Below are 10,362 nucleotides of genomic sequence, written 5' to 3' on the forward strand. Positions count from 1 at the left end.
CTTTTGTTCTCGGCGGAGCGACTGCACATGCCAGATAAAATGAGCGCCGAGATGACACCAGACCGGCGACGTCTCTTCCCCCCCCACCCTCCCCCCTCCCAAGCGTCATGAATCCACGTCCCCTCGCACCGACATTTTTGATGGCGCTGCAGTTTGGCTGCTTTTCATTCTGCCAGGATGCACCGAGTCGGCCGGGCGGACTCCATTTGTCAGCGTCAGCTTTTTGAAGCGAGTGTGAGTCAGACAGACGCGTGACGCAGGTGCGGAGGATTTGGGAAGTTTATGGGAGAAAAGGAGGGTTTTTTTCCTCGTTATATTTGGTAATTAGTCTTTCATTTTTAGAGCACTTTTCCACTCAGAAAAACACGTCACACTGACTTTGCATTCACCCAAAACTGGAGTGGCACAAATAATCGGCCCTGGCATTTCGAGTTAGGCTCAGCGGCCTCGCCTGATTACTGACCACTCTTGGCTACAACGTAACTCTAACATTGATATTTATTGGTTCAGTTTGCGCTCTATTTTGTAAATGAATGAATCGGCTGCTCCTTCTAAGTTGTGGAAATGGAGGAAAATAAGAATTGGCCCACCAGGCATCTGTCCTGTATGCCAGATGGCCAGTCCAGCCCTGATTTCACCTACTATGCCACGGAGGAGGCGGGACTTCCGACTTCCTGGTTTTCAGCTTTGTTTCCATTTCCTGTTTGCGACGTGTTGCGCTTCCGCCCTTTGTGCCCCTCAGTTGCACGTTCCCGTCGTCGGGTGCGAGTGTGTCTGTCTCAGTTGTCCGAAGCATTTCAGAGAGTTGAGACGCCCTGCGTGCTCCCGTCGTTGGGCGGGAGTGCGCGGTTGGGGGTGGGGGTGGGGGGGGGGGGGGGTCGAGTGTTGGAACGAGGCCATCAGTGGCTGCAAACGACGCTGATGTGCGAAACCCGAAAGTCGGCATCTACCCCATAGCGCAGCATGAGGAGCAACTGAGGGGTTCAGTATCTTGCTCAAGGATACTTCGACATGGTCACAAAAGTCAGGGATTGAACCCACAACCTCAGGTTTGAGATTTCGACATGTTTTCCTCACAAAAAGTTACAAAAATGTTATTTCCTAAAAAAAAAAAACGTTAAAAAAATAAATACATTAAAATCCCTAAAAATAAATGTCATATTTTAATCTTGTTAAAAATAAAAATATTTTTTCTTATGCATATTTTTTTCTCAAATGAATCAAGATTCTCAAAAAGATGAAATGTTTCTAAAATAAAAAAATACAAATCTTTTTGCTTGTTTAAAAATTTCCCACCTCCTAAAATAGGACATTAACCTAGTGTGGCTTTTTTTTTTTTTTTTTTTTTAAACATACTGTAACTCTTACAATTGCTTTTTTTCCAGAAATAAATAAATAAATAAATAAATCACATGAATTAAATGTAGTCTTTGATTTTATCAAATTCAAACCTATTTTCTCCCCCAAAATTATTATTTTTACACAATATTCCAAGATTGCAGATTTTGTTTTGAAATTTTTGTTGCTTTCCACTAGATTCCGACTTTGATCTCATGTATTTTATTCTCATCAAAAACATTTCCTTTTTTTTTTTTTTTTTACTTTCAACTATTTGTTCTAAAAACAAACATCAAACTGGGTGATGAAATAAATTTATTAAATAAATAAATAAGCACCAAATATGCATCTCCATAATCTTTAACTTTTGTAGATGCTAAAAATGGTCGGCTTTTACCAATAATCAGCATTTGAAACGGTGACGCTCGCTAACTTGAAATGCTATCGCTAATATTGGCAGCTGTTCCGGTCGGGTGTCTTCTGATCCAAAGCCAAGTGGACTCAACGTCGCATTTGGCCTCTTGGCCTGACGCGGGGGAAAAAAAACACACACACACACACGAGGGCGAATCCTGGAGGACGGCGTGCAAACAGCCGCTCGCTCCGCGCCGACCCCGAAGCCCGAGACGGCGTCGTGACTCAGCCGCCGTGTTTGCCGCCGACGTGGACGACATGCTTTACCCGCGGCGTGCGTTTTACGGTGTCCCCCAGAACAGCAGAATTCAACGTTTATGTTTCGAGGCCCGGCAGGTGAAGCGCGCGGACGAAGCGCCTCGGGCGAAGCGCCTCGGGCGTTCCCCGTCGAGCGTCTGGAGCGAGATCGATTTTTTTTCCGGCTTAGCTTTTCCGGCTCGATTGAAGCCCGACGGGAGACGGAGGTGAACTCGTTGACCTTGTAAGACTTCCAGGTAAGCGACGCGGTCCAACAACCTGCTCGCCACCGATAAACGCGGCACATTTTGGATCAAAAGATAAGCGTGCGCTTGGTAGGGATGCGAGCGCCTCGTCGTTCGTGACATTCACGCCGCCCCTTCATGCCGTCCCTTCCACACCTTTCCTTAGGAACTGTGGCAGCGCCGAGAAAAAATGGCGGCGAGGCCAGCGTTCTTCACCAGTGTCGTTTTTTTTCAATGTTTTCATCAAAAAATATGATCAGAACATAAAATATAGAATTTACATACCGAAACATAAAAAATATTTCGGATTGTTTAAAAGCTTAATGAATTTTCTTTTCTTTCTTTTTTTTACAATCCCCCCCCCCCCAAAAGAATCTGGTCTTTGAAGAAATCCCCCCCCCAAAAAAAAATTACAAATGATTTTTTTTTTCTTTAAAAACAAATTAAACACACGCACACAAAAAAAATCTGACGTAACAGAAAAAAAAATCTTTAAAATATATAAAATATAAAAAATGTAAACAGTTTTAAATAAAAATGATAAAAATGGTCTTAATTTTCCAGATACCTCATGTGAGTTGATATTTCATCTGAATATGGCTTAATACACATTTGTTTGCCTCATTAATATTCCCATACTTTTTTCTTTCGATTTTGGCTCGACTTGGATCTCAAAAATTGCGAAAAACAATGAAATGATGGCAGTTTTTTTTCTTTCCTTGAGATAATGAACGCCTTCCTGTGATTTGACATTTCCTGGAAACTCTTGTCAATAACGCTGGCTGGCGTGCGGCGGCGGCTTCATGAAAAGGCGGCGAGTAGCGCGAGGAGATTCGCGCTTATCTGGCAATCAGCCAAAGCCCCGAGCTGACGCAAAGTCGCTCGGCTCGGCTCATTTGCATACACAATTAGCGTTAGCTTCCGGCGACGCGCGTGATTGACAGCAGGCCGCCTCTGATTGGGCCGCTCCCGCGCGGAGTGGCGTCGCTCGTTGTTGCTTCTTCAATCAGCGACATCCACCACGTACCGACCGAATCACATCACCGTGCGGTCACATGACGCCAGGGTTTCTTTTCCCGCAAACATTTCCTAGAAACGTCATGTTTTAAAGTTGCTCAATGCAGGAAATTGAACTTTGGGTCGCTACTGCCACTTGTGGCTGAAAACTGAAACTGCACACAGCCTTCTTCACACGCACACGCCATGCATGACGTCACATCTGCAGACTGAGGGCGGGAAATTCGAACCCGAATTCAGTGGTCAGAGGGTTGTGAACAGCTAAGGTGTTAAACTAGAAGATGTTTGTGTCATAAATGGTCAAATTAAAAGTTTATTGTAAAGATATTTTTGGGAAAATTCCTACATAGAGCAGCTTTAGGTCAATATTGTTTTTTCTTACATTCGAAACGTTATTTTAAAATTAATTTATTTATTTATTTCATTTTTAGATTTCTTTTAAAAAAGGATTACTTTTTTTGGGGAGACATACACTTAAAAATAAATAAATAAATAATTGACCGTCATCGTTCTCATAAAATTAAGCCCTTCATCCCCGAAAACATTTTATTCACTGTAAAAAATAAAAAAAACACATGAAAAACAAAACAAAAATATGACTCTAAACAAAAACTATATACTTGTATTGTCAATAGATTTCAACTGTTTTCTAGACATAAAAATAAATAAAAAAATTCTGAAAAGTCAATATTGAAAACTGAAAAAATAAGTCATGAAAAATACAGCTTAATTCTCCTGGCATTAACTAAAAAAAAATTCTTACAAAAATATGAGATTTATGGGGGATTTTTTTTTTATTTCTTACAAAAATAAAATTCTAATTAAAGCTGCATTTGGAGTTGAAAATGTTCAAGCTTTTTCGAAACCACCAGTTTTCTTTAAGAATTGATGATTTTCTTTTCTTTAAATATTCTTTTTTATTTTATTCACCAAAAAATGACTTTTTTTCCACCCCCCCAAAAAAATACTACTTCAGTCTCCAAACAAATGTAACTTTTTCCTCAACAATTTGTTTTCCTTCAAAAGCAAGATTTCACATCTTTTTAAACGGTCGAAATAAAATCTCATTTATTCCTGACAAAAAAAAAAAAAAAAAAAGACTCTCTCAACTTGAAAAGGTCTCTTTCCGAAATCCACCTTGAACAATCCGACTTTTGTGCAGGAGGAATGCAAATTGTTCGGGACGGCGGCTTTTGTCTTCCTCGCCAAGGTTTGACGTTTGACGATGCCATCTCATGACTTTGTCGTGACGGCGCCGTCGCCGATTAAAAAATGGAGAGCAACAATCTCTTCCTGGCAGCGTCACGGTATTAAGTTCATTCAGGAGATAAGAAAAGACGGCCAATTTAGCGCGGTTATCGGCGCGCCGGCTCCTTAGCACAACAGTAAATAAGGCGGCGTGCAAATGGCAAGTTGCGCCCGAGGCTCGGCAGCAGACGCGATTGAAGTGTCAGCGGTGAAGAATGAGAATCGGCGCGAGATGCCTGATATCAAACGCAAGCAGATGCCTGCTTATTATCCGCGAGCGCCGCACTAATGAGTGTTTTGCCATCTAACTGGGAGGACATGTTTCGGAAGAAAACACCTCTGGCTGCCCCGAAAAAATAAAAAAATTAAAACTGAGCCAGGAGCATTCAACGGCTTCTTTGGAATATTTATGTAAGAGCAGGACAATCCCCGACCCGGCTACAGCAGGCGGTGGGTTGGGGTGGGTGAGGAGGGAGGGAGGGCGTGGCGCGGCGCGGCGCGGCGCGAGGCGGCTGGCATGACAACCTACAGCCCGGCGGGAGACTTGGTTGCCATGGCGACAAACAAGGATGTTCACATCAGAGGCAAGTTTCAGCGCCGACCGGCACACTCGCGCTCAAACCCATCGCACCAGTTCAGTTTGGGAAAAAAAAAGAATAAGATGTCATGATTCATATTACTGGTACCACATTTACATAGATTTACTTCCTGTTATTCTTACGTAGGCTCCTACACTCACTTACTGAATGTTTATACCTCTACGTCTAATGAACCACAATGACATCATAGTTTTCGATTAAGAACGATTTTTGCTTCAAAATGATTTGATTGACAATCATTTTTGCTTCAATTTATAGAAGTTCAAGGAATCGTCATGATCTACTCCAGTCTGACTCGCTGATGCTAATTAGCGCTCTACTCGCGGCACTTTTATCACTCAAAAGAAGGTCTCCACAAAAAAAAAAACTCTTACTGGAATAACTTGATCGTGACTTTTTCCTTCTACTCTCTAATGTGGCTACAACTTAACAGTGTATCAGACCGCGTGGAACCACACTGCCCCTCAGTGGCCAAATCGGGTACAACATGAACAGCGCTCCCAATAAAGGCACACACAAACAAAGGGAAGACAGTACAAAATAAATTAAATAAAATCGATTTTGGGGGCATTTAAAATCGATTCCGAATCGTAGTAAATGAGAATCCCGATTCTTAACAGAATCGATTTTTGGCCACACCCCTAATGTATACCAAATTTCCTTGATGTAGCTCTCATGTAGCATATTTGCATCATTTTTACTGTATGTACCACAACTACGTCACATTCACGTCAGAACAGCTAAAATACCAAAAGTACACATTTAATGTATGAACCACTCATGTACCAAATTCACATCATATTTAATGTCCATAAAGCTCTAATGTATCAAATTGACATCATTTCACTGCATGCACTGCTAATGTACCGGAATGACATCATAGTTCATGTAAGAGAAGCTAATACCAGATGTACATAATATTTCATGTTTGAACCACTAATGTATGTCATATTTAATGACCATCTCCAATGCACCGGATGCATCTATAGAATGTACCACACTGCAGGTGTGTGTGTACCACTAATGACGTCTAATGTGGAATGATGGCATTTTATGCATACACGTCCGTTGTAGGATATTTACATGCCAGCGAACGCGTCTCCACCTCGAACGCACCCCCCGCGGCTCAGCGAGGCGTCATTTTGCAATAAGTGGGCCACAAAGCACGGAGGACGTCGCCGCGTACGAACCAGGATATTAAAGAAATGCGGCGGAGCCACAAGCAATTTCCTCTCAAGAGAGATCCGCAAATGACAGCTGCTAAGAAAGCGCCGTAGGCACGACTTATGCGGGCACAAGATGCATTATTCATTTGAAAACCCAGGAAAACCACTAGGGTGGACCGCAGTGGACATTTCTGCAGATAGGTCATAGGTCACGATTCGATACCGATTCATCCCGATACGATGCTATAATTTTTTTTAAATTTTACTCAAATTTAGAAAATACTAATCAGTAAACTTGTACATGTACACTGTAAGATTTGTATGAAAATGTATTTATTTATCTGGAAATTCATGCTTCTAACTGAGCATTTAACAAACAAGGTTGCAGTCCGTTTCATGTTTGAACAGCACTGAAATCAAATATTAAGGCTTAATGTTGCATTAATAGAACATTCTTCCATGCTTAATGTGTGAATCCTAACCCTAAGTAAGACGTTTTGTTGAATATTCACATAAAAACTTGATTCGGCCGCATATGGAATCGATTCGAGAATTGCGCGCTGTAATATCGCGATATATCGCCGAATGGATTTTTCTAACAACCCCTAATTATCAAACTGTCAATTATTCTATTAATATGTTTTTTTTCATACATTTACAATCTTTGACTGCCAGACGTTTTCAGAAAAGGGATGCCGTGGTTGCCAGCCGATTTAAGCATTTTGACTGATCTTTCAAGGTCCACAGAAAATGATGTGTTTGGACTATGGAAACACACATACTACCAAATGAAAGATTGGATCTCATCTTTCATCAGAAAAAAAAAGTTTGTTTTTACCTTATTCCGTTTTTCAGTAATCAACAATAGAAAATGGTTAGTTTCACCTCTGTTTTGAAAAAAAAACCCTGTCTTTTAACGTCTTTGGCAGTCCTCCATAGGATTTTACTAAACGTTATTTAACGTTTTTGGCAGTCAAAGAGTTATTCTTGTAAAAATTAAACAAATTTAGTCACATAAAATTGTCAAAATATTCTTGGAAATTTCCATTTTTTTCCTTTTCTTCCAAATATCACCACTTTATTATCCGGAAGTGTGTGTATTTTTTTTTTTTTTACAGAAACTTACATTGCCATAAACTTCACAAATTGAACAATTCGTTTATCATAAAATTACCATTTCATTACACTCAAAATGAACATTCTCTTTGTAAAAATTTTCTTGTTCGCAAAATTCCAAATTGAAATTCTCACGAAAATGTAACAATTTCCTGATTTATTCTTGTCATTTTTTTTTCGTGTGCCCTCCACCTCAAATTCAAAATGTTTTGATTGTAAATATGTAACAGGTGAATTTTGACCCCCCCAAATTTTTTTTATTTACTTTTTGGGATAAAATAATCTTTGAAAAATTTATTCAACATTGTTTTTTTTAAGTGATAAATTAGTGACAGCTACAATGTCGACTCGTTCTGAGCAATATGGACAAGTTCAATCATTAATTATAATAATAATAACAATAAATTTAATTTATCAGCTCCTTTCAAGACACCCAAGGACACATCACAGGGCAAAGAAACTAAGAGTAAAAAAATAATAATAATTGGGCAGAAAAAAAAAATATATATATATATATACTGTATATATATATTTTTTAAAGGCCTAAAAAGGGTGGCAGATAACTTTGCATTAGTGATCAATTCAAGTTTTTCCCTCATAGCCACACTTCCATGTATACGAAACGGAGCATCTCCGAGAAGTGAGCGCAGCCGGGGCGGGAGCGGGTTGGGAGCGGGTCGGGAGCGTTGTGCTCTCCGCTCTCTTGTGCCTTTTGCGTTTGTCACCTGGTAACGCTCGGACACCAGGGAGCTTCCTGGTTAATGTATTCCCGGCCGGGCTGGCGGTAAACAGCTGCACCTGCCCGCCCGCCCCGCCTCTTCATCCTCCTCCTCCTCCTCCTCCTCATCACCTCTTTGCTTCCTGCCGAGATGTTGGCTAATCCTGAGGGGAGCAAGAGGGCGGTCCGGGAGGCGGATGAAGATCCAGAAAATTGGATGTCGCGTTTGTTACGAGTACAGTTTTTAAGTTACTGGTGACATGCTAGGGACAACTACTAGCAACATTTTATACTGTATATCAAAAGTACTAGATCTGTGAGTACTCAAAAAGTGAATTTAAAAAAATCATGAGTTCCAACCTGCCGAATGCTTTTTAATAAGAAATTAGCACTCCCATGAATTGATGCTTCATTGTGTAAAATTGACAGTATAATCTTCTGGTGTGCCACCAGGGGGCAGTAGACATGTTACATTGAAATGATCATCATTCTTAGCAGAGGATAAAGAATATTTGCCCAATGAGTATATTGTCTGTCTGCATGTGTTGCTACCACTCTTTTTTTGGTGTCCGTCTTTAGCATTTTACGCTAGCTGACTTTTATACGACACCATGTTAGGTTATTTTTAAACCGTATTGGGTTCTTGTTAACCCAGCAGTTTTAAGGGCGTCGTGGGGCAAAACTACACATTAGGCGTCCGCTCTACTGGCGCGCTTACGAGTACAAGGAGCGTACGAGTACTTGAGCTGGATATGAAAGAAATCAAATAAGCCGTTGATTTCTTAGGGAAAAAATCCTGTGAAACACCAACAAAAAATGAAACAAGTCAATTTGATGGGACGGAGAAGATGAAAGCCGCTCCCCCTCCTCCATCCACCCACACACCAACACGGTGGTCTCCCCTCGCAACCGGAGACCAGCACGCACGCGTAAAACAACACCAGCCACAAAACAAGCCGCCAGAGATGGAAGCTCCCGGAAGTTCACACACCGAGAGAATTTTAAAGAAGAAGAAAAAAAAAAAAAAAAAGGAGCGGTCGCCGCGCTTACCTGGCAGACGACGGCAAGCGCACCTTCCTGCTGGAGAGGCGGAGGCATCTGGAGTTGGAGAGGCAGCGACGCTCCGAGAGAGAGAGAGAGAGAGGGAGGGGAACTCGGGGGCGGAGCCTGGATGATGATGATCTGTCGCCGGCAACGACACGATTCCTCGGAATCCCTCCAGCATCCTACAGCAGTGAGAGTGCTTGTCTGTGATTGGCTGTGGGAGAAGGATGGGACAAAAGCACGCCCCCCCCCCCCCTTTTCCAACACACCCGCTGGAGTTGACTTGTAAGAACTTGCCCATGAGCGCGAGGCTAATTTCCCCAGAGAAGGAAGACAGAAACACCTGCCAGGTTGTTGGCCGGCTGCTAAAGAGTGATGGACCGCGTCGCCATGGCGACCTCACTTCCAGGAAGTTGCAAGAAAAAACCCTGTTAAACAAAAAATTCAAGCAAACTGTCTCTATTAAAAGCTTGAGTGTTAGGAGACGTGTGTGCCTAATAAATTGGCCACATGAGGAAGTGACATCATCATATATAAATAATTACAAGTCGCAATTCCATGATATTTACATGATTAAACATGACACCTTCGTAGTTGCGAATACATTTTTGGGGGGCTGAGGGTGTGCTCTAAAATGACCCCCCCTCCCTCGGCTTTTGGTGAGGCGCTCCAAAAGGTCACGCAGCTCTGCAGCCACAGTCCAATAATCAATCGTCTATTTATAGCAACACAACATTTGCAGCCGTAACAATGTGCTCACACGGCAGTTTTGCACCCAGCATGACGCAAAGGTTGGGAAGAGGCGAGGGGCCGCCCACGCCGGCGCACCCGTACCATTTGAACGGCATGGCCAGGAAATAATGAAGGAATGAGTGAATGAAAGGGCAGCAACGGAATGCTTCAAATGTGACCGTCAGACGCCATTTTGGACTTTATTAAAGCCATGGGGTGAAGTCTATCAACACATCACATTGAAAATTTGCCTTCCCTAAGATTCTATTTAAGGAAGGGAGAAAGGATGAAGGCAGAATGTAAAAAAAGGAAGATGGATGGCATACAATGGCATAAAGTAAGGATAGAAGAAAGGGAGAGGGGGTGGAAGGTATGAAGGAGAAGGAGAAGGAAGAAAGGATGCCAGCGAAAAAGGAATAGGAAGGCAGAAAGTAGAATGGAAGGAAGGAAGGACAATGGGAGGGTATAATTAAGGATGGATAGATGGA

General features: G+C 41.9%; 1 protein-coding gene across 3 annotated transcripts in view; it reads right to left on the bottom strand.

Annotated features, from left to right (window-relative positions):
* The window catches only part of syt1a (synaptotagmin Ia), an 86,831-nt gene extending 77,544 nt beyond the window's left edge, over positions 1-9,287 (bottom strand). The window contains exon 1 of one of the 3 annotated variants that reach the window (XM_077545588.1): positions 9,149-9,287. The gene's annotated coding sequence lies outside the window, so the exon portion shown is untranslated. The remainder of the gene's footprint in view (positions 1-9,148) is intronic. The other 2 variants (XM_077545586.1, XM_077545589.1) reach the window with 2 other exon arrangements.
* Between the last annotated feature and the right edge of the window lie 1,075 nt (positions 9,288-10,362).

This window comes from Vanacampus margaritifer, chromosome 15 (assembly GCF_051991255.1).
Source record: "Vanacampus margaritifer isolate UIUO_Vmar chromosome 15, RoL_Vmar_1.0, whole genome shotgun sequence".
NCBI classification, from domain to species: Eukaryota; Metazoa; Chordata; class Actinopteri; order Syngnathiformes; family Syngnathidae; genus Vanacampus; species Vanacampus margaritifer.